Below are 21,082 nucleotides of genomic sequence, written 5' to 3'. Positions count from 1 at the left end.
ATAAATAAAGGCAATGGTGTCAGATAATCATTTGGATAAGGTCACCTTAGAAACTGGAAGGCCTTGCTTATTGTGAGCATAGGAGAGAAATAATTGGTCTGACTTTCTTAGCTCTTTGGTCCTATGGAGGTAAAAATGTAATTGTCTGTGCACATCCAGTTGGTGAAGATCATATTCTGCCTTGTTGCTATAACTGGGAAAGAAGACTGGGAGATTGATGGATTGATTTAAATTGTTTTCTGAACAGACATTTGGTATGAAGGATGGGTTGGTTCTCAGAGAAACTATCTTTCTGAAACACCATATATGGAGGACGAACACAGAGTGCTTGGAGTTCTGAAACACATCTAGCTGAGGTAATAACAACCAGAAAAAGTGTTTTCCAAGAAAGAAATTTTAAGGGACATGAAGCTGCTGGTCCAAAGGGAGGCAGAATCAAAGAAGTCAAAACTAAACTGAGATCCCAAGGAGGAGCTGGATCCCTCACCGGGGGTCTAAGAAGAGATGTTCCTCTCATGAAGGCTTTGCAGAGCTTATGAGATATTATGCTAGAATTAAGAATTCCAATATGAAAATTAGATATGGCTGCCAGTTGTAACCTGATGGTAGCAGCAGTCGCACCCGACTGAAAAAGTTCTGCTAGAAATTCTAGAATTTGATGGACTGGGGCTGAAAAGGGATCTAAGTTTCTAGATTCTGCCCAGTAAGAAAATCGTTTCCATTTGCTAGCATAAGTCTTTCTTGTAGTTGACTTATGGGAGGATACAATAATATCGTGAACTGCTGGGGAGATACTTGGAAGCCTGGCTAAGGTAGGAAGTGGAGAAATCAAGCTGTGAGCTTGAGAGTCTGAAGGGATTGGTGTAACCCGCCTGACTGATGAATCAACAGATCTGGCACTGGGTCCAGAACTCAAGGCTGGTCTAGAAGGTGAAGGTGCAGGAACGGAAAAGTACAGTTTTGTACCTACCATAAATGTAGATGTCCAATAGGTATGCATCTGCAGTCATAACGTATGGGTTGTCCTACCTCAGGCAGCCCTTCGGTCGGCCGGATTCCAAAGAATGGGTCTGGCCTCGGCTGATGTCGCACTTTCCCCGACGTCAGAGCTTCTGGGGTATAAAGGCATCAGCCGACGCCATTTTCCTCAGTGTTTCTTGCCCCAGATGCCAGGTGCCCTCTAGGAAGGCTAAATTTGGATAAATGTTGTAAAATTCCAAACAGTAGCAAACAATATATATATATATATATATATATATATATATATATATATATATATATATATATATATATATATATATATATATATATATATATATATACATACATATATACATACAAACAAATACACCATAACAGATTCCCCCAGCTAGCTGAAAGAGGGGTAAGCACCCTAGGAATACCACAGAGGGGAAGGAGGGTGGGTAATCCTGACTGCAGATGCATACCTAATCGGACATCTACATTTATGGTAGGTACAAAACTGTACTATGTCCTTCAAGGATGCATCTGCAGTCATAACGTATGGGTAGAATACCATAGCCAAACTGGGGGAGGAGGCACTAAGATAAGGATGGTGTAGTTAAGATCCCCTGTAAAACTGCAGTTGCAAAACCTGCTCGGGATCTGGAGTATAAAGGTAGATTGTAATGCTTGGCAAATGTATGCACGGAGCTCCAAGTAGCAGCTTCTAAAATGTCCTTGGTAGCCACCCCTAGGAAAGCTGTAGTGGTGGCTGTGGCTCTTGTGGAGTGAGGCCTGATATTTTCAGGAGCTGTCTTTCCATGAAAAGAGTAGCAAAAACAAATGCAATTTCCTATCCATTTTGAAATTGTCTGTTTGGAAATTGCTTTTCCTTGCACTCCAGTTGCATATGCTACAAAAAGTTGGTCAGTTTTTCTGTTGGTTTTAGTTCTGTCCAGATAGTAGCGTAGTTGTCTGTGTACATCCAAGGTGTGCAATAGCTTTTCCCCCTTGTTCTGTGGGTTAGGGAAGAATGTAGGCAAATGAATAGCTTGGTTCAAGGATACCCTGGATACCACCTTTGGCATGAAAGTAGGATTGGTTCTCAGAGACACTCTATCCTGGTGAAAAATAAGGAAAGGCTGCACTGCCATTAGTGCCTGTAACTCGGATACTCTTCTTGCTGAAGTGATTGCCAGAAGGAAAGCATTTTTCCAAGATAAGAACTGTAAGTCTGCTGATGCTGCTGGTTCAAAAGGGGGTAGTGTTCATTTTTCCAGCACAAAATTGAGATCCCATGCAGGCAGAGGGGGTCTCCTTGGAGGTTTTACATTTTTGATCCCTCTTAAAAATTGTCTGAGGAGAGGGTGAGAGAAGATAGGAGGATCCATGTTGTACTCTGCTGAAATTGCTGAAGCATGAATCTAAATGGAAGAATAGGACAGGCCATTGTGAAACAGTTCTGCTAAGTATTCTAGGATGTGTGCTAGGTTTGCCAGTGTGACATCTGTACCCTTTGATGTGCTCCAAATGAGGAATCTCTTCCATTTAGCTGAGTATGTCTTCCTTGTGGAGGGTCTGCGAGCCTCCAGGATAATGTCCTTGACCCTCTGAGATAAGACAGTTTGGTTTTGTTTTAAACAATTTTCCAGGCAGTTAGCTGCAGTGTTTTCAAGTTTGGATGCAAGGTCTTGAAGTTGTTCTGCGTTAGAAGAAGAGGCCATAGGGGTAGAGACCATGAGTTCGCCCGAGACATACTTCTCAGTAGCGGATACCAGTGCTGCCTTGGCCAGTCTGGAGCTATTAGTATCACCTTTGGTTGTTCCTCCCTGATCTTCAGTAGAACTTTGTACATCAATGGGAGAGGTGGGAATGCATACACTGTTAGGGCATTCCAGCTGAAAGAGAGTCCACCCTCCAGGCTTGTGGGTGGTATACCCTTGAGCAGAATTTCTTCAGTTGGTGGTTGAGTGGGGAGGCGAACAGGTCTATCTCTGGCATTCCCCATTTGCTTGTTATGAGTTTGAAGATGTCTGGATGCAGCATCCATTCGTGAGCATCCATGGTAGTTCTGCTTAAGCTGTCTGCTAGTGAATTCTCTTTTCCTGGTACGAATTTGGCCTGCAGTTGGATGTTGAGATTCACGCCTAGGTTCCACAGATCCATTGCCATCCGGCATAGAGGGTAGGAATGCGTGCCTCCCTGTTTGTTTATGTACCACATGACTGTGGTATTGTCTGTCCTTATCAGCAGATGTCCTTGCTGGAGGAATGATTTGAATGCCTCGATTGCATACTTCACTGCCAGCATCTCCTTTAGGTTTATGTGCAAGTTCAGCTGGTCTTGAGACCATAGGCCTTGGATACACTTGTCCTCCATGTGTGCTCCCCATCCTAGGTCTGAGGCATCCGTGGTGATGGTCTGCCTTGGTTGTGGTTTGTTGAAAGGCAACCCTCTGTTGGACTGGCAGGTCTGAGCCCACCATAGGAATTCCTTTTTCAGGCATGGAATGATTGGTATCATGGTTTCTAGACTGTGCCTGTGTTGAGACCATACATTCCTTAGGTACCATTGTAATTTCCTCATATGTAGCCTGGCATGCGGGAATCAAGATTATGCAGGATGCCATGTAACCCAGGGCCTGCAGGACTTTCCTTGCAGTAAGCTGAGCTTGTCTTGTCAAAGCCATGAAGTAGACTGGGAGTTGCTTTTGTTTTTCTTCTGTGAGAAAAGCCATCTGAGTTATTGTGTCCAGATCCGCACCCAAAAATGTTATCCTTTGGGATGGCACTAGTCTTGACTTCTGTATGTTGACTGTGTATCCCAAGGCCTGTAACAGGTGTATGACATAGGCCAAATCCTTTATTAGTTTTGTCTTGTTGTCCGCTTGTATTAGGCAGTCGTCCAGGTATGGGTAGATTTGAATTCCCTGAAGCCTGCAATGTGCAATTACTGATGCCAGGCATTTCGTGAATACTCTGGGCGCAGTAGATAAGCCAAAGGGCAATGCTGAGAATTGATAATGCTCTGATCCTGCAAGAAATCTGAGGTGTCTTCTGCAATCTGGTCGTATAGGGACGTGCAGGTATGCCTCCTTGAGATCTAGAGTCACCAGCCAAGACTCCTTGCCCAACATGGGAAGAAGTTGCTGTAGGGTCAGCATTTTGAATTTTGGCACAATGAGATATGTGTTTAGTGCGGACAAGTCGAGAATAGGCCTCCATTGGTTTTCTTTTCTTGGTACAAGGAATAGTCTGGAGTAAAATCCTTGGCCTTGTTCCATAGATGGTACCCTTTCTATCGCTTTCATCTGAAGCAAATTGTTGATTTGTCTTAAAGCCTCTGGCTTCTGGTTTGGTGGCAGGTTTGGCATTCCGCTCCTTCTTGGTAAAGTGTGGAAGTGAAACCTGTATCCTTTGTCTATTGTTTGTAATGTCCATGTGTCTTTTGTAATGCAATGCCAGTTTTTTGAGAATAAAGCCAGCTTTCTGCCCAAGGGTGCTTCCAGTTGTTCCCTGGTAGGCGGAATCAGAGTCAAGTCATTGTGTCTGTCCTGTGGAAGTGGTTGTAGTTGCAGTTGTGGCACTACTCCTCTGGTTGGCAAGCTGCCACTGACGACCCCTGTAGGCACCCCTTGATTGACCTCTACTTCTTGGGCGTCTATTCCTGCCCCTCTGTGCTCTGGAGGTGTCTGGAAAGGACCAATTCTTTGAAGGCCAGTTTCTGCTGAACCTCGGAGGTTGAACCTGCAGAAAATCCTTTACTGTTTGCACAGATTTTGCTTTTTCTTCCACTTTCTTTAGAATCTCCTGTGCAGGGGAGCCAAATAAACTTTGTTTCTCCATTGGAGCATCTAGGAGTTTAGCCTTGACATGGTCTGGCAAGGATTGTTCTTTTAGCCAGGCATGCCTTCGAATTACTGCCCCAGTCATAGCTGATCTAAATGAAGCCTCCAGTGCATCATAGCCACATTTTAAGAAATGATTACTGACCTGCTGAGAGTTGTGTACCAAGTCCTGAAGGGACTTACGGTCTAAAGGTTCAGGAGAAGAAAGCTTTTTATTCAGCTGATCTAACAAATATTCCTGGTACTGTATCATATGGAATTGACAGTTTAATGTCCTGGCAGAAAGAGTAGCAGATGTATAAACCTTTTTTCCCCATCTCTCTAATGCTCTTGACTCTCTTTCAGAGGGAAGGGGGTTTTTGGCAGTGGTAGCTGCAACACCTTTTGGGCCCTGAGAAATAGTTTCTGGGTCTGCAGCATGGGCTTTATACAAGTGGAAGTGAGAATCCGGGACCCTGTAATATCTGTCAGGTTTGGCAGGGGCAGAACTGACATCATTTTATGCATCATCAACTACAGTAAGCACAGGTGGTATGGCTAAAGGCCTATGCTGGGGCAAATGTAAAAATGTCCTTAGTCTTTTTCTAGAATCAGAGAAATCCTGACCCTGCCATTGAAAGTGTTCCCTCATTGAGTGCAACGTCTCCCCAAAGGAAAATTCTTCTGGAGGGGAGGCAGAAGGAATAGAGTCTTCTGCATCTGAATCCTCATAAGGCGAATATGCCCCTTCCTGATGGTCTGATAAATCTGATCCATCCGAGGAATAATCAGAGGAGAGAGGTTCAGGGGGTTCAGTCCTAGGCCTTTTGTCAGGAGGAGGGTGAGAGGCCCTGTCTGGGTGAAGTTGGGAACCCCTAATCAAAGAAATAAGATCCTCAGCAAGGCTGAGAATCTGTGAACTTGAGGAAGGTCTCTGAGAAGTAGATTTTGCAGGTAAAGCTTTTGAAATTTTAGCTGCTTTAGCCCTGGAGAAGGCCTTAATAGACATAGAAGCAGGGGGCCTAGCTGCCCCACGTGCAGGAGTAGAAATTTCCAATGGGATGGTTTCGGACAATTCTTGTGCGCTTGCTTCTTCGGTAGGGATTTCTGAAGCCGACTCAGCCGGGGCTTCTCTGGCCTCGGTTGTCGGAGGTATGATTTCGGCAGAAGTAAGAACCGAGGACTCGGTTTCAGCCGAAACCGAGACACTCGCGGTAGGCCTAAACGTGGTTTCAGCCGAAACCGCGGGCTGCGAGTGTCGGTCCTTTTCCTTGCGTTTTTTGGCTAAATGTGTAGTCGGAGTCTCCGACGGCATTTTATATGCAAAAGTGGATCCAAAAAACTCTTCTGCAAACTCCGACCGACGTCTAAGAGTCCGTCGGTTGAAGGAGGCACAAGCTAAACAAGCTGATACGTCGTGGTCTGGGCCTAAGCAAGGAAGGCAGTAAGAATGGAAATCCTTATGAGGTATTTGTTTCCCACAAGTTAAACAATTATTTACTTTGTCTGACATCGGCTGAGGCAAGAAAGAGTCCCCAACGGGGTACTTAGCTTTTTTAGAAGTTTTCAGTAGCTGAATACTCTGGATCTGACCGACCGGCACTTGCAAACAGCTTCTGCTTCGGGCACCGCGCGGCAAGAAAGACTGAGGAAAATGGCGTCGGCTGATGCCTTTATACCCCAGAAGCTCTGATGTCAGGGAAAGTGCGACATCAGCCGAGGCCAGACCCAGACTTTGGAATCCGGCCGACCGAAGGGCTGCCTGAGGCAGGACAACCCATACGTTATGACTGCAGATGCATCCTTGAAGGACATCCATATTTGTCAAGGCCAATAGGGGGCAATGAGGATCATTTTGCAACCCAACGATTTTGTTTTCTGTATGAGTCCTGGAATTAGGGGAAAAGGGGGAAATGCATAAAGGAGTCCCTGAGGCCAATCGTGGACTAGAGAGTCCCTGGGAATTTGACCTGGAGGAGGAAGCAGGGACAAGTAGCTGCTGCATTTGTTGTTGAGGGGGGGTAGCAAATAGATCGCAGCAAGGCTGGCCCCATTTGCGGAAGATAAGGTCCACAACTTCCTGATTCAGAGACCACTCGTGAGGCATGAGGATAGCCCTGCTCAGCCTGTCCGCTATTACGTTGGATTTCCCAGAGATGTGCGTTGCTGTCAGAAAATGTTGGGAGGAAATAGCCCATTGCCATAGCCTGACGGCTTCTCGACACAAGGGGTAGGACCTGGTCCTGCCCTGCTTGTTGATGTACCACACAACTGACATGTTGTCTGTTTGGATCGCAATAGTCCCGGAAGGAAGAGAGTCTTGAAGAGCTTGCAATGCTAGGAGCACCACTCTCATCTCTAGGACATTGATATGCAGATGGTACTCGTGAAGTTGGCACATGCCTTGGACCGTCCTGCCTAGAAAATCCCCCCCCACCCTATCAGGGAGGCGTCCATGGTCACTGTGGCTACCAGAGGGGGTTGAATGAAAGGTCTGCCCTGATTCACCAGTGGGGAGACCATCCACCAAGAGAGGTGTCTTTTGCATGTTTCTATAATCAGGATCATGTGAGACATGGGTAGTTCCTGGAAGGATCACTGTGTGAAGAGAAGCCACTGAAGGACTCTCATGTGGTAACGCGCTAATGGTACAAGAAGAATGGCAGCTGCCGTGGAGCCTAGAACTTGCAGGACATGCCTGACTTGGACCTTTCTGCTCTGCATTAGAAATGACACTTGCTGGCGAATAGAGAAAACTCTTTCCTGAGGTAACCTTGCAAACATCTGTTTTGTGTTTAATTCTGCTCCTATATATGTAACAGATTGACAGGGCAACAAGGCAGATTTTTCGAAATTTACTGTAATGCCTAGTTGGGTACAGGTTGATATTGTATACTCCCATGTCTCTAAGAGTTGATGCCTGGTGGTAGCAGTTAGGAGCCAGTCGTCTAGATAGGGAAACACCTGGAATCCATGACGTCTCAGGTGAGCCGTGACTACTGCCATACATTTGATGTACACCCTGGGGGGCTGTGGTGAGACCAAAGGGCAGAGCTCTGAACTGATGACTGGCCCCTACCCGGAAGCGAAGAAATCTCCTGGAGCGTCTGTCCATTTTGATATGGTAGTACGCATCCTGAAGATCTATGGAGCACATCCAGTTGTCCTGACCCAGAAAAGGGAGAATGGTCTGCAGTGTTACCATCCGGAACTTTTTTTTTTGTACAGATTTGTTCAATCTGCTGAGATCCAGTATTGGTCTCCAGTCCCCTGTCTTTTTTGGTACTAAAAAGAATCTTGAGTAAGTTCCGGATCCTAGTTGGTCTGCAGGGACTTCCTGAATAGCTCTTTTTCTAGCAGTTTTGAAACTTGAATAACTGCTTGATCCCTTAGATTGGGTGGGGCATCTGGGATGGACTTTTTTGACTTAAGAGGGGGGTTGATGAAAGGGGATTTTGTAACCTTTGGATATGACAGATAGTACCCATTTGCCTCTTGTTATATTCTGCCAGACTTTTGGGTACAGGGAAAGTCTTCCCCCAACTGCCTCCAGAGGTGAGCAGTCGGGCAACCCGTTAGGGATGCTGGAAGGGTTTTGGCAGAGAAAGTTTCTCTTTCACCCTGATTTTGCGGTCCCCCTCTGCCACGAGGGTGGCATCTGCCATTGTTGTTGTTTCCCCCCCCCTGCCCCTGGGGGAAAAAATCATCACGTGTGTCAGGCAAGGGTCCCTGGGACTTCTGAAACCACATCTTTCCACCCTTCTGACCTTTTGGATAAGGTCTGTTAGGAGTTGAAAAACGGACTCCCACGGCAGTGAGAGTCTTGCCTTCCTGCTCGCACCTGGTAAGTGTGTCTTTCACCTGAGGCCCAAAAAGCAATGAACCATCAAAGGGAGTATTTGTGAAGGACTCCCTGAAAGGGTTCTGCAAATTGACACAGCCGTAGCCAAGCATGTCTCCTGAGAACCACTCCTGTACCTGCGGATCTGCTCGCTCCATCGGCTGCATAGGAAATCAGCCTCATGGAGGAGTTGATTATAGAATTAAGAGTCGCAAGCTGGGAAGCTATTTTGGCTGATGCTCCCTCAGCTGTAGGAACTTGTAGGATACCTCCAAGCTCTTTTAGGAGATCCCTTTGAAGTCATGTAAAATGAGAGAGATAATTCAGGGACCTCATTGAGAAGGTTGCTGAGAAAAACATTCGCTTCCCATATCTGTCCATCGTCCTAGACTCTTTGTTTGGTGGATGGACAGACGAAGAAGTTTCTGCTAACTCTTTCTTGGTGGCTGCAGCTACCACAATGGCATCAACTGACACACCTTTAGAGAGAAATTACTTGCCCTGGGGGGCTGTTATGAACTTATTTGGTCTCCTCGGAGTAGGTTCCACAGAATCCGGAGCTGGCCAAGCCTACAGACATGAAAGGATTGAAAGGTGGAGACACCCAAGAGGTGGAGGGTCGGGAACCGAATGCCTCCAGGTATACAGACTCGTCCTTGGTTGGGGCTAGGGAAGACCAGCCACCCCTCTGGCTAAGCATTTCAAGGATGTCGGAAAAGGAAACATCTTCAGAGGGGGACCTGGGGGACCCTTCCGATTCATCCAGGTCTGTATCTGAGGTGACAAATTCAGGGCAGTCTAGGTACTTCTTCCAAGGAGGCTCCTCTGAGTGATCAGGGGAGGCCTCAGATGAAGAGGAGTCACCCAATGGGGTGTCCTGGGGCATAGATTCCCTACACTTCTTGTCCGGAGGAGGAGCAGAGGTTGGCACAGGCACCACAAGAGAAGGAGCCGATGGGGCTGATAGTAGGGCTGCTTCAGGGGACAGCACACTCCACATGTCCTCGAAGGCATCACGATCCCGAGGCAAAGAAAGCTCCAGCTCTGAAGAGATGGGAGTCCTTCTCTGTGTCGAGGGCGATGGCTCCAAGGCCGATGTGGGAGCCGAGCTCACCTGCGCCGAAGTTCTGAAAGGGAGAGCGGGGGTCGGACAAGGGACCGATGCCACTTCCCCCCTCGGAACTGACGAGAGAGCTTCATCGCCCAGATCCCTCGATGGATGGAACAATCGAGGTGATCGGAGCCGACGTTGGAACCGAAGAGGAGATGATTGGCGCGGTCGGTTCTACTATCAGCGCATCCATGGTCTCCAGCTCCGAACTAAGTGTAGGAGGAGGAGGAATGGAGATGGAGGCGGATGGAGCCACAACTTGCTGAGGTGGGCTGGAAAGTAATTTCGCAAGGGCCTGTGATTTAAGCAACCTGCTGACTACTCTCTCCACGTCTTGATCCGATAACCTGGAGTATCGAGAGGAGTTGGATGAAGAGCGATGACTGCATTCACTTCCTAATAAGGGTGACTGTGGCACCGAGCGGATTGGCTCCAATAAAGGAGACCTTGCTCGCTTCTGGCTCCGAGATGGCAGTTGGAGCAGAGGAAGGAGATGACTTGTCGATGCTAGTCGGCACCGACAAACTTCGTTCTTCAAGCCCAGGAGTCAGTTCAGAGAATGGAGTCGACGGCTTGACAGACTTAGAGGATTTCACTGGCTGAGTACCTTTAGCCGGGGAATCCTGTGGTTTCAATAATCCTTGAAGGATTAATTTGTTTTTGACTCCTGCAGGAGCCTTGGACTAAATGCATGACATATAGAGCAGGAGTCCTGCAGGTGCACAGCCCCTAAACAATAAACACAGCTAGTGTGCCCATCTGTCAGAGACATTTTCTGACAGCATGAGTCACACTTTTTGAAGCCAGAGACTTTGGCCTCTTTAGACATGTTACACGACTATACCAAAAACAACTATCCTAAGGGGGGGGACTCTCTAATTTAAACGAGTTCAGGGGAAACAGAAGGCCTGCGAAATATGGAGCGACAGCCAACAAAGCTGCAACACACACAAGAAAGGCAATAAGGGATAAAGAAGTATATCTAGACAAAAACTTGACAAAATTTAAGAATAGACAACAATTATAATCATAGAAAAAACTATACAAAGCCTGAGTCAGTAACGAAGCAACCTCACAGCTGAACTGGCAAATGAGATCTAGGTAGCTGATACTGGGCATTCTGGGATAAGGGTTAGTCTCATGCCAGTAAACAGCTCTCAAGCTATAGAAGTAGGCCGAGTCGGAGCCAAGGATCGGCTCCAAACCCAACAGCAAAAACGATGGCGAGATGGGACAACTTAACATGAACTGTTTCTTAAAACACTGCTAGAACCTCTCCACCAACCCCACCACAGACCTATTGTTATGGTGAATCGTCCAAGGCAAGTGTGTTTTACTACTAGAAATGAGAGGAGGAAGGAAGTAATTAAATCCATTTGAAGTAATTTAAGAATAACATATCAGCTAGCTTATTCTGGAACTTGCATAAACTAAAACAACTGTAAATAGGGGAAAATAAAGGGCTGCCCTGATAATGCCATGTCACACATTCAGTAGCAGCATATTTTCATTAGTAAGAGAAACTAGTATTGCCCAAGAAACAATTTCAGGCAGGCAGACAAGCTGTCCGACAAAAGGCCATAACGAACCTTAAATTCAAAACTCGTGGAAAATAAAGCAATAGCTAGGCTACATCTAACACTGCACTTCTGCAAGAAAATTGTAGCCTAATATAAAAGTAAGCTACAAGCATATTCTGAAGTACACAATTTTTATAAACTAAGCACAAAGACCAAATCACACCATTAAAGACCATTCAAACAAATATAAAATATGTAAGAAAAAAGAATGAACGTGCCATCTCTTGCTCTCAAATATTTATAACTGAAACACTCTTGGTACAAACGGCAGTGGGGTGGAGGCTTGATAGCTTTTACAAGAACTGTTGCGCTGTTAGCAGCAGCTAAAAAATTATTGGCGCACACAGCAGCTAGAGGGGAGATTTGCTGACTCTATTATACAAAACAAATAAAACAGGATCCTGTATTTTCCTGTTTGTTTTATTTGTTTTATATAATAAAGAGTTTTTAACAGTTTAACTATAACTGGGAAGCTCCTACTTAGATTGGTGTTTGTATCAAGAGTGCTTTAGCTGTTTTTAACAGCTCAACAGTTCTTGTAAGAGCTGGTAAGCTTCAACTTAAACTGCTGTTTATACCAAGAGTGCTTCAGCTGTATTTACCAGCCCAACAGCGTTTGTAAGAGTCTGCAAATCTCCACTCTAACTGCTGTTTGCACCAAGAATGTTTTAGCTGCTGCTAACAGTGCAACAGTACAAGCAAGCTTCAATTTAAGCTGCTGTTTGCATCAAGAGTGCTTCAGCTGTCTCTAACAGCTCAATAGAGCCAATCACGGATAAGAGGATCCCTCAGGGACTCCCTTCTCCAGGGGGGAACAGGGTGAAATAGCTGCTGGACTTGTTATTCGATGGGCAGGCAAAACCCAATGGCTGAAGATTTCTGTCACCACTTCGGGATTGAGGGACCACTCATGAGGTAGGAGGATGCATCTGCTTAGTTTGTCCCAATTATGTTGGAGCTCCCTGGGATATGCATTGCTATCAGAAAGCGGTCGGAAATTATGGCCCACTGACAGATTCTCATGGCCTCTCGACACAGGGGGTAGGACTTGGTTCTTCCTTGCTTGTTGATGTACCAGACCACTGACATATTGTCTGACTGAGTTGCAAACATCACAGAAAGAAGAACCAGGTGGAATGCCTGCAACCCTAACAGCACCGCTCTCAGTTCTAGAACGCTGATATGCAGGTTGGCCTCTAGGGTGGACCATGTGGCTTGAACTGTCTTTCCCTGGAAATGCCCCCCCCCCCATCCGATCAGGGAAGCATCCGTGGTCACAATGGCCTTGGGCTGGGGGGACTGGAATGGGCAACTCCAAAGTTCTGCATCTGACCTCATACACCAAAGAAGGTCCTGCTTGCAGGAGTTGGTTATATAACTCTGGGAACTGAGAGGATGGTAGTTTGGGAACCACTGTGAAAGAAGTAGCCATTGTAGAATTCGCATATGCAGCTTTGCAAGGGGCACTATCAGAACTGAAGCTGCCATGGATCCTAGGGCCTGAAGAAGCTCCCTTGCTGAAACTTTTGTTTGACAAAGAATCACCCAGAGCTGGAGCCTCAAACGCTGGAGTCTGTGGGTTGGGAATGACACTAGCAGGACTAGGTATTCAACACTGCTCCAATTAATTCTATTTGCTGCATAGGAGTAAGATTTGACTTCTCCCAGTGTGCTGTTATGCCCAAATGCAGGGCTGTTACCAGCAGAAGCTTGGTGGGGCCGGTGAGGAGCCAGTCGTCCAAATATGGAAAGACCTGGAATCCTTGTAGTCTCAAGTGAGCTGTGATGACTGCCATCCACTTCATGAACACTCTGGGGGTTGTAGAGAGACCGAATGGCAGGGCACAAAATTGATAGTGAATTGGTTCCCAGCCAGAAGCAAAGCAGACTCCTGGAGCGTTTTCCAATTTTGATGAGGTAATATGGATCCATGAGGTCTATCGAGCTCAACCAATATCCTTCTCTTAAAAAAGGGAGAATGGACTGAACTGTGACCATCCGGAATTTGGTTTGGGTGACAGACTTGTTTAAGCTGCTGAGATCCAGAATGGGTCACCAGTCCCCTGTCTTTTTTAACACCAAAAAGAATCTTAAGTAGAATCCAGATCCGCATTGGTCTAGTGGGACTGGTTGGATGACTCCTTTTTGAGACAGCTTTATTATTTCTGAAGCTGCGTCTTCCCTTTGACCAGGTGGAATATCGGGAAGCTTTTCTGGAAGACTTGGGTGACAAGAAAGGGGAATGGTGTAACCTCTGGTGATTATACTCTGCACCCAACGATCGGTGGTAATAGTGTGCCAGGCAGCTTGGTGCAGAGAAAAACGATCCCCCAACTGCTTCCAGAGGAAAGCAATCAGGCTGCTCTTCAGGAGCACTGGTAAGGATGTCTAGAGAAGGAATCCCTGGAGCCCTGGTTATGAGGACCCCCTCTGCCCCTGTAGGGGTGTCTTCCGGAATTGTTACACCCTCTGCCCCTGGGGGTATCATTGCCACATGTGGCACAGAAAGGACCCTGAGATTTTTTGTGCCACATTTTCCCACTCCTCTGATTCCTGGAAAAGGAACGTTGAAGGTTGGAAAACCATAGGCCTACAGCAGACAGGATCTTGCCATCTTGCTCACACCTGGCTAGAGTGTCCTTCACCTTGGAGCCAAAAAGGGACGATGCTTCAATGGGAGCATTCAAAAAGGAAGACTTGAAGGGATCCACGAGGTCACAAATGCACACCCTAGCACAATACATGGATGATAGCCATCATCTGCTCTGCACAAAACACAGATCCTCTAGAAAAACTCACTCAAGAATCCCTTACACCCACAGGGACTTGGCTAATTAATGCTCAACTATTTCTTATCCCAAAGAAAACCAAAATGATGCTTTTAAAGTCCAAACAACTTGCATATCAGAAAACTGCTTTTCACATACCCTACTCAAACAGTACACAAGCAGAATTCATCCCCCACACTAAGCTACTAGGCATATACATCAATGAACACATGAATTTTGATTTTCACATCCAGCAAGCAGTAAAAAAGCACAGAAATAAAGTTTCTTGAGTAGACTTAAACCTTTCCTGACTGATAATTCCAAGAAACAAAACTGCTCTACCCTCCCACTCCCAACCTTCCTATATACTGCTCCCACATTTACAAATTTACTTTCTACCCAGCTAAACAAACAACAATGCTACAATAAGGCAGCATAGCTTCCTACTGACCTCCTCCAAAGGTACAACCAACACCTTGCCATTAAAGAGTTGCAATGGCTGGAACTGTCACCCTATCTAATATACACCAAACTAATCATGATACACAACATCAAATATAAACCCCACAACTATCCTCCCCCGCACACACACATCAACATCACCAAGTTTTACTTCCCATGCAGATTCCTACACTCCACTAGCAAACACCTGCTAAAGATATCAAAATCCAAGAACTCCACAGGGGACTTCATTTACTCCAATTATGCATCTAAGCTCTGGAAATCTGTTCTTAGCCCTCTAAAACAAGATCACTCTCTAAATCTTCAAAACCCATCTAAAAAAAGCATTCACTCAACTCATGGCTTTTCCTTTGCTCCTCACCAGGATATACCCTGTTCACAAACACACTTTGATTACTCCTCTCCCTCCAGCTAACATATCCAAACTTTACTGCCTCCCATGTACCTCAAATTAACACAGTAAAAATATACATCATTTTTTTTTTCATTATGATCCCCCCTCAATTGCAGCTCTCCGCCAATAACCATTGTACTTCCTCCCTATAACTCCACAGTATAAATAGTATAATAACAATCTCTCTCTCTGTTTCATCCAAATAGTAAGACAAATGTTTACTGCAAACCACATATGCTATCGAATACTACTGCTGGACAAATGCTGAATCTACTTTATCACACTTCCTTATTGATGCCAATACAACTGTTATTTTCCCTTTTATGAAAACGTGTAATAATTATTTTTTTTAATAATTATTGTGCTCTTCTCATCAACATGCATAACTGTATCTGCCTCTGCTGCTGAAACTCAATATGAAACTCTAATGAAATTTTACTAATATTACCATATTTCTCTGCATTTGAAACTCAGTATCAAATAATCAATGTTCTGTTATTTTTCTCCTGTACTACTGCAAAATTGACTTACTGCTGCTCAGTTAACTGTATTATAATAAGATAACTATTGTTTTTCTTGCTGGATGAATGAAGCCTTTCTCCTTGGGCTTCTACTGAAAAGGGATCTTGCACCCAGTCAGATTTTCCCAGTAAACAAAAGTTCAATAAAAACAGGCATCATACAAACAAAAAGGTAAATAAACGTGAACATTAAGAGATACAAACTCTTAAAGATCAAACACATCCTTAAACATCACCATGCCTTAACAGGCTAGGCTACATGTAACGAGAGAGCTTCTCTCAATAATCTAAACTGGAATCCCAAGGCAACTTCAACGAATCATAAAGGGATGACATCAACAAACCTCCTCCAAATTTTCAAGCCATCATTAAAGCACAAAACTCAGCCCTGAAAAGGATATGAATAACATTTCAGACATCTTTAATTAGCACAGATTCTTAAAATACCTTCAGTACAAGTGACGCACACACTCATTAGCATATGGGTCTATCCTTTTCTGGAAAGAAAGATAGGGAGGGATACGGGAATTTACTCTGCAAACAGTTGTGAAGATGTAAGAGAGAATTCTTTTCATCCAGTAGTTTAACAGAGGTCGCTACAGTTTTATCAAAAAGAATTTCCTTTGATACAAGTACGGATATCTGTGATGTGGAACAATATTTTAATTTTAATGCTGGAAACAAAAGCAGGCTATCCAGAAGTACAAGAAGCCTTCATTTTTTAACCTGACTTTTGTATTAACCATATGCTCTTTTCAGTTCAAAGCCACTTAAAATGCAGCTATTCAGAGCTTAGTTCATAAATAATTCAGTAGTCTGGTATAAAATAAAGATTTCACAATGCTGGTTTCAGCAGAGTGAGAATATGGAGTTATTGTCACATAACTTAGTTTGAATTAATTGAACACCATGCTGTGATCTCGAAGAGCCATTCTTGAGTTTTGAAAAAGGATCTTTCTTTGAAGGCAAATAAAGCAACCTGTGACATAAAGCAATGTTATAAATGGAATCTACCCCCACACACACACACAAACTGCCAGAAAAAGTTTAAAGCTTACGAGAAGTGAAAAGTTTTCTTGTCCAAGGCCTAAAGCCTTAAGTGTCAGCTTTCAAATACAGAAAACTAACAGAAGAGTCTGACTACAGACTAAGCAGAATATTTAGTCAGTATAAATTCAAAACCCCCCAAAAAATCTCTCAGCAGATTTAATTTATAAATTAAGAATGATTGGTAAAAAAATAATGCCCCTATAACACTGTTTCTCAAAGGGTGTGAATAGGGAACTTCTAACAAAAATGTAGTCAAAATTAATGCCAGTTTAAATTCTGATAAAGTAAAAAAAGGCAAAAAATACTGCGAGGTGAACCCAACAAATCCTGAGAAATAAGTATTTTTCAGCAGCAGATGTATTGTATAATGACAACTGCTCATTCCAAAAAAATTAAGAACAGAACCGTGTGGCAAAATAGCTGCAACTTTATGCTCTGCCAAGCAGTAAACTCCTTTATGACAGTATAAAAAAGGTAGCAGAAGCTACTTACCAAACCCACAGAAAATCACTTTACAAATAAAAATATTAGAATATTCTGACGGTGAAAGTATTTTTGTAATGAAGTCTACACCCGACTGCCCGTTATAAGAACTAAATAGTTTTGCCTTAATACTGAACTGACACACTGTCAAGCAGTGGCAGTTCAATCGGACAGTTAGTGAAACTATATCAGCAGCTGGAAAAATTGGGTTGAAAAACCATACATCCAAGGGAGCCCACAGGATTTTTTGCAAAGGGGTGCAAATCCAGAGCCCCACCATGCAACCCCCCACATACACAGCCATGCCAGTATCCCATTACTTGGCTACTTCTTCCCAGTTGCCACAAACACTTTTCAAAACTCTCAGTATGCATACTGTTTTAAACTATACTTCTACAATGACTAAAGATATTTGGATTTAATTTACAACTTTTATTTCAAATTTTATAGCACAAACTTAGACATTTGCTAAACAAAGCAATAGTCTTACAACGAAGACAGGCTTAGCATTAAAACTTCTCTGCCTTTGAAACTCACATTCACTGAAACAGTATTGAAACCCACATTCAAAGAAAATGCATTTGGGCAGTGGCGGATTAAGTTTACCTTTGGGCTGTTTTCAAATCAAAGGCCCCCTTGCACACATTTTTAGGACCATGCAAACGTACTCTGATTCACCTTCCTGACTGTATTAATTATAATATATAATAACTGAATTATATCCCTTGTATAATACAGCACCACTTGTTAGAGTGCCTTAAATTTATAGTTTTGAACATTTTTCCAGTAAGCAATGAAACAAAACATATGAAGCAGTAATGACAAACTGCCCAGTTCAGAACATTTCAACCATAAAAGGCCACTCAAACTTCTGTCATTATAATCCACCAATATCAGTCAATATGCACAATCTGTGCATAAGTAAGTCATCTGAATAATTCCACATTAAAACGATCTGAAACAAATGAAGAGATTGTTTCTAGAAAACAACTTATATTTCAGTGTTTCATCTACAAATTCAGTGCTTTTTGCCCTTGAAGAATAAATTGCCTATGTTACATTAAAAGAAATGGTAAGCTGGTATACTGCAATAGGGATTGGGTGACAAGCTGAAAGAGAGGTTCAAAGTTACTAGGTGTCTCATCCAAAGGAGGACATACTAAGGACTGTAGTACCCCACCCCCTTAAAATAAACACAGGCTCAGCAATCCATCTACATGCTGTGGGAGTAGAACCCACAGCCTTCTGCATCAAGATACAAGTATGCTACCTGCTGTGCTACTAACACTGCTTTGATACTCTATGCCACAATAGTGATACCATTTGCTAAAAAAACAGGTGCACATTTTAAGTAGACTCTGCATGAGCAGCAATAAACCTCTCTTCACTTGAAGCTCACAGTTCATTGAATATACATTCCAGCTGCTAACTTCAAGTAGGGCATCACACACACACACACACACACACACACACACACACACACACACACACACACACACACACACACACACACACACACACACACACCTCAACCTGTTATTCTGAACAAAGCCTAAAATAAATAAGGACAGAATGCAAGAAAACTGGACAAAGCCTAAAATAAATAGGGACAGTCAGATTATAAATATTGCTCTGATGAAGTTATAAAATTGCTAGAATAACAGAATCTGTGTTAGTATGCATTTTTCTAATGGATATGACACCTAAAACTCAAAATGTCTGTCACTATTTAGCAACTGCTGAAATCCTTTTTAGGAGGACTATGCGGCAAAAATTTGGACATTCTGCAAAAACCTGGATAGTTGAGGGGTATACAACTTTCCTCTTACACACACACACACACACACACACACACACACACACACACACACACACACACACACACACACACACACACACACACACACACACACACACACACATACACATAAGTACACACACCATACCCGTCAATTTCTTAGCACAAGTAATGTGAAAAAGCCTGTTACAATGTTGGGGAAAAGGCCCAAAACTAGGGACACATTTAGAAAGTTGCTAGAATAACAGGATTTGTGGTAGAATGCATTTTCCAAAGGATATGAAGTCTGAAACTGAAATGCATGTCATTATTTATTCATTTTAATCCTTAGCTCATCCCAGTTGTTGTTTGTCTTTCGGCTTTTTCCTGGTAAGGGGTCGCCACAGCGGAACTCCGGTCTGCTAATGATTGGCAGTAGATTTTTACGAAATGCCGAGGTGCCAACTCGACATCCAACCTTCAACAAAGGCACGCCCATTTACGCATGCATATCTTTCGAATGCTACCCAACCACGGGGAGGACATGCAGACTCCACACAGAAGGCACTCCCAAGCCAAGCCGAGAATCGAACGGGAGAACCTCTTGCTGTGAGGTAACAATGCTACCGTCGTACCACCACGGCAGATCCTTAGCTCATCCCAGTGATTTGTCAAAAAAAAAAAAAAAAAGCAGAATTTTTATGAGGAATAGACCAAAAATATAAAGCAGAAATATGGACATTCTGTGAAAATCTGCACAGGTGAAATGTATGACACACATAAATCCCCCTACCTCCTTAGAAATTGCTTTAATTTAATACCGTAACATATAAAATGTTAGACGACTGCATTAAATCTCTATGTTTCTAGCTACAAACCGACAATTCTTTGTGTTGTCACATTTGAAAGGGAAATAATAAAGACTTAGCCCTTCACCACACCTTTTCCTCAAAAAAGTACCTCCAGTCAGTGCTGTGGTGATTCTTCAATGATGTTACATTCCTACTGCTAACTCCAGGTAATCAGCCGCACCACTGGGAACAACATAAGCATGGCACTAATAACCAGAGACGGAGTTCACAGACAAAGTAAGTTGACCACTGCATGTGCACATCTAACTAAAAACACCAAAAAAACCCTTCAAAAAGTAGCACTCCATCCATGCGAATACAAGAGTAATATAAGACACTAGGGCCTAGGGGAAACTACTGACGCTCGTCTCAAGTGCGTCACTTTCACATTTTGGCACCAAGCTTGAAGCTGACATTCAGTGTAGAAAAAAAATATACCAGGAGCTTCTTTCTTGTCTGTATGATCAATGTACCTTAAGTGCTGCACACACCACCACACAACGAATCTGATAATATGAGCTAAAAATCTCTTTCTTCTCACAAAAATCTTTCACTCTGCCACCACTATCAATATGGATAACTCTACACAACTATTAATGGTTGGAAAGAGAGATGCAGTTTGAGGCGGAATTGAGGCTCAACATGTGGCTGCAACCTCCAATAGCATCTCCTCCTCCGAACAATGCAGGCTTCACAGGAAAAAAAAGGAAGTTGAAATCAAAAAATGTTAGGTGTTTGCCAGTACATTTTTCAATTTCAAAAAAATCATCACAGATAAATTAAGAAAAACCAGGGGGGGTGAAAGTGTACCCCCTTGCACCTGCCTGCGGGCACCCTTGCATACATCTCAAAGGAGCTATTAGCCAAAGATGACGAACAAGCACAGCAAGACATAAATGCAAGGAAACAACATTCACAGTTTTACCAATGTAACTGAATGAAAAACAAGACCACAAAAATTGTTTGCCTGTCTGATTTAATGGTGCTGGAGACAAAGTGTGCAAAAAAGGGCCTCGATGATCAAACAAATTGACTGCGTGGCAGCCAACATGAGTCCATTTTGGTGTGGACCAAACTAATATATATATATATATATATATATATACACACACACATATATATATATATATATATATATATATATATATATATATATATATATAGATGTGTGTGTATGGGGGGGGGTGTTTCAAATTTTTATTTTGGCTTGCTTTCAGTAAAAGTAATTTGCTGATGTTCAGACACTTATCTTTTACACCATAGCATATGATCTATAAACTGTCAAAATTACTACCCTCCATCACAAAGTGTTTTTGGCTTCTTCTTAACATAGAAAATACTTTTAAAATACACATTTTTATACCTTGATGTTACTGAGGAATGACAGGTAACCTTAACCTCAGTGGTGTCAGGCAAGGAAAATAGGGCACTTTCACACAAAAGCAGTAGTGCACC

At 43.5% G+C, this 21,082-nt stretch overlaps 1 protein-coding gene across 6 annotated transcripts in view; it reads right to left on the bottom strand.

The window, feature by feature from the left end:
• The window catches only part of KDM4C (lysine demethylase 4C), a 3,520,425-nt gene that overhangs the window by 1,316,032 nt on the left and 2,183,311 nt on the right, over positions 1 to 21,082 (bottom strand). The gene's annotated exons all lie outside the window — the stretch shown is intronic.

The sequence above is a fragment of the Protopterus annectens genome, chromosome 2.part0 (genome assembly GCF_019279795.1).
Source record: "Protopterus annectens isolate FY-2018-M chromosome 2.part0, PAN1.0, whole genome shotgun sequence".
NCBI classification, from domain to species: Eukaryota; Metazoa; Chordata; order Ceratodontiformes; family Protopteridae; genus Protopterus; species Protopterus annectens.
This window is presented reverse-complemented; position numbering and strand designations above follow the sequence as displayed.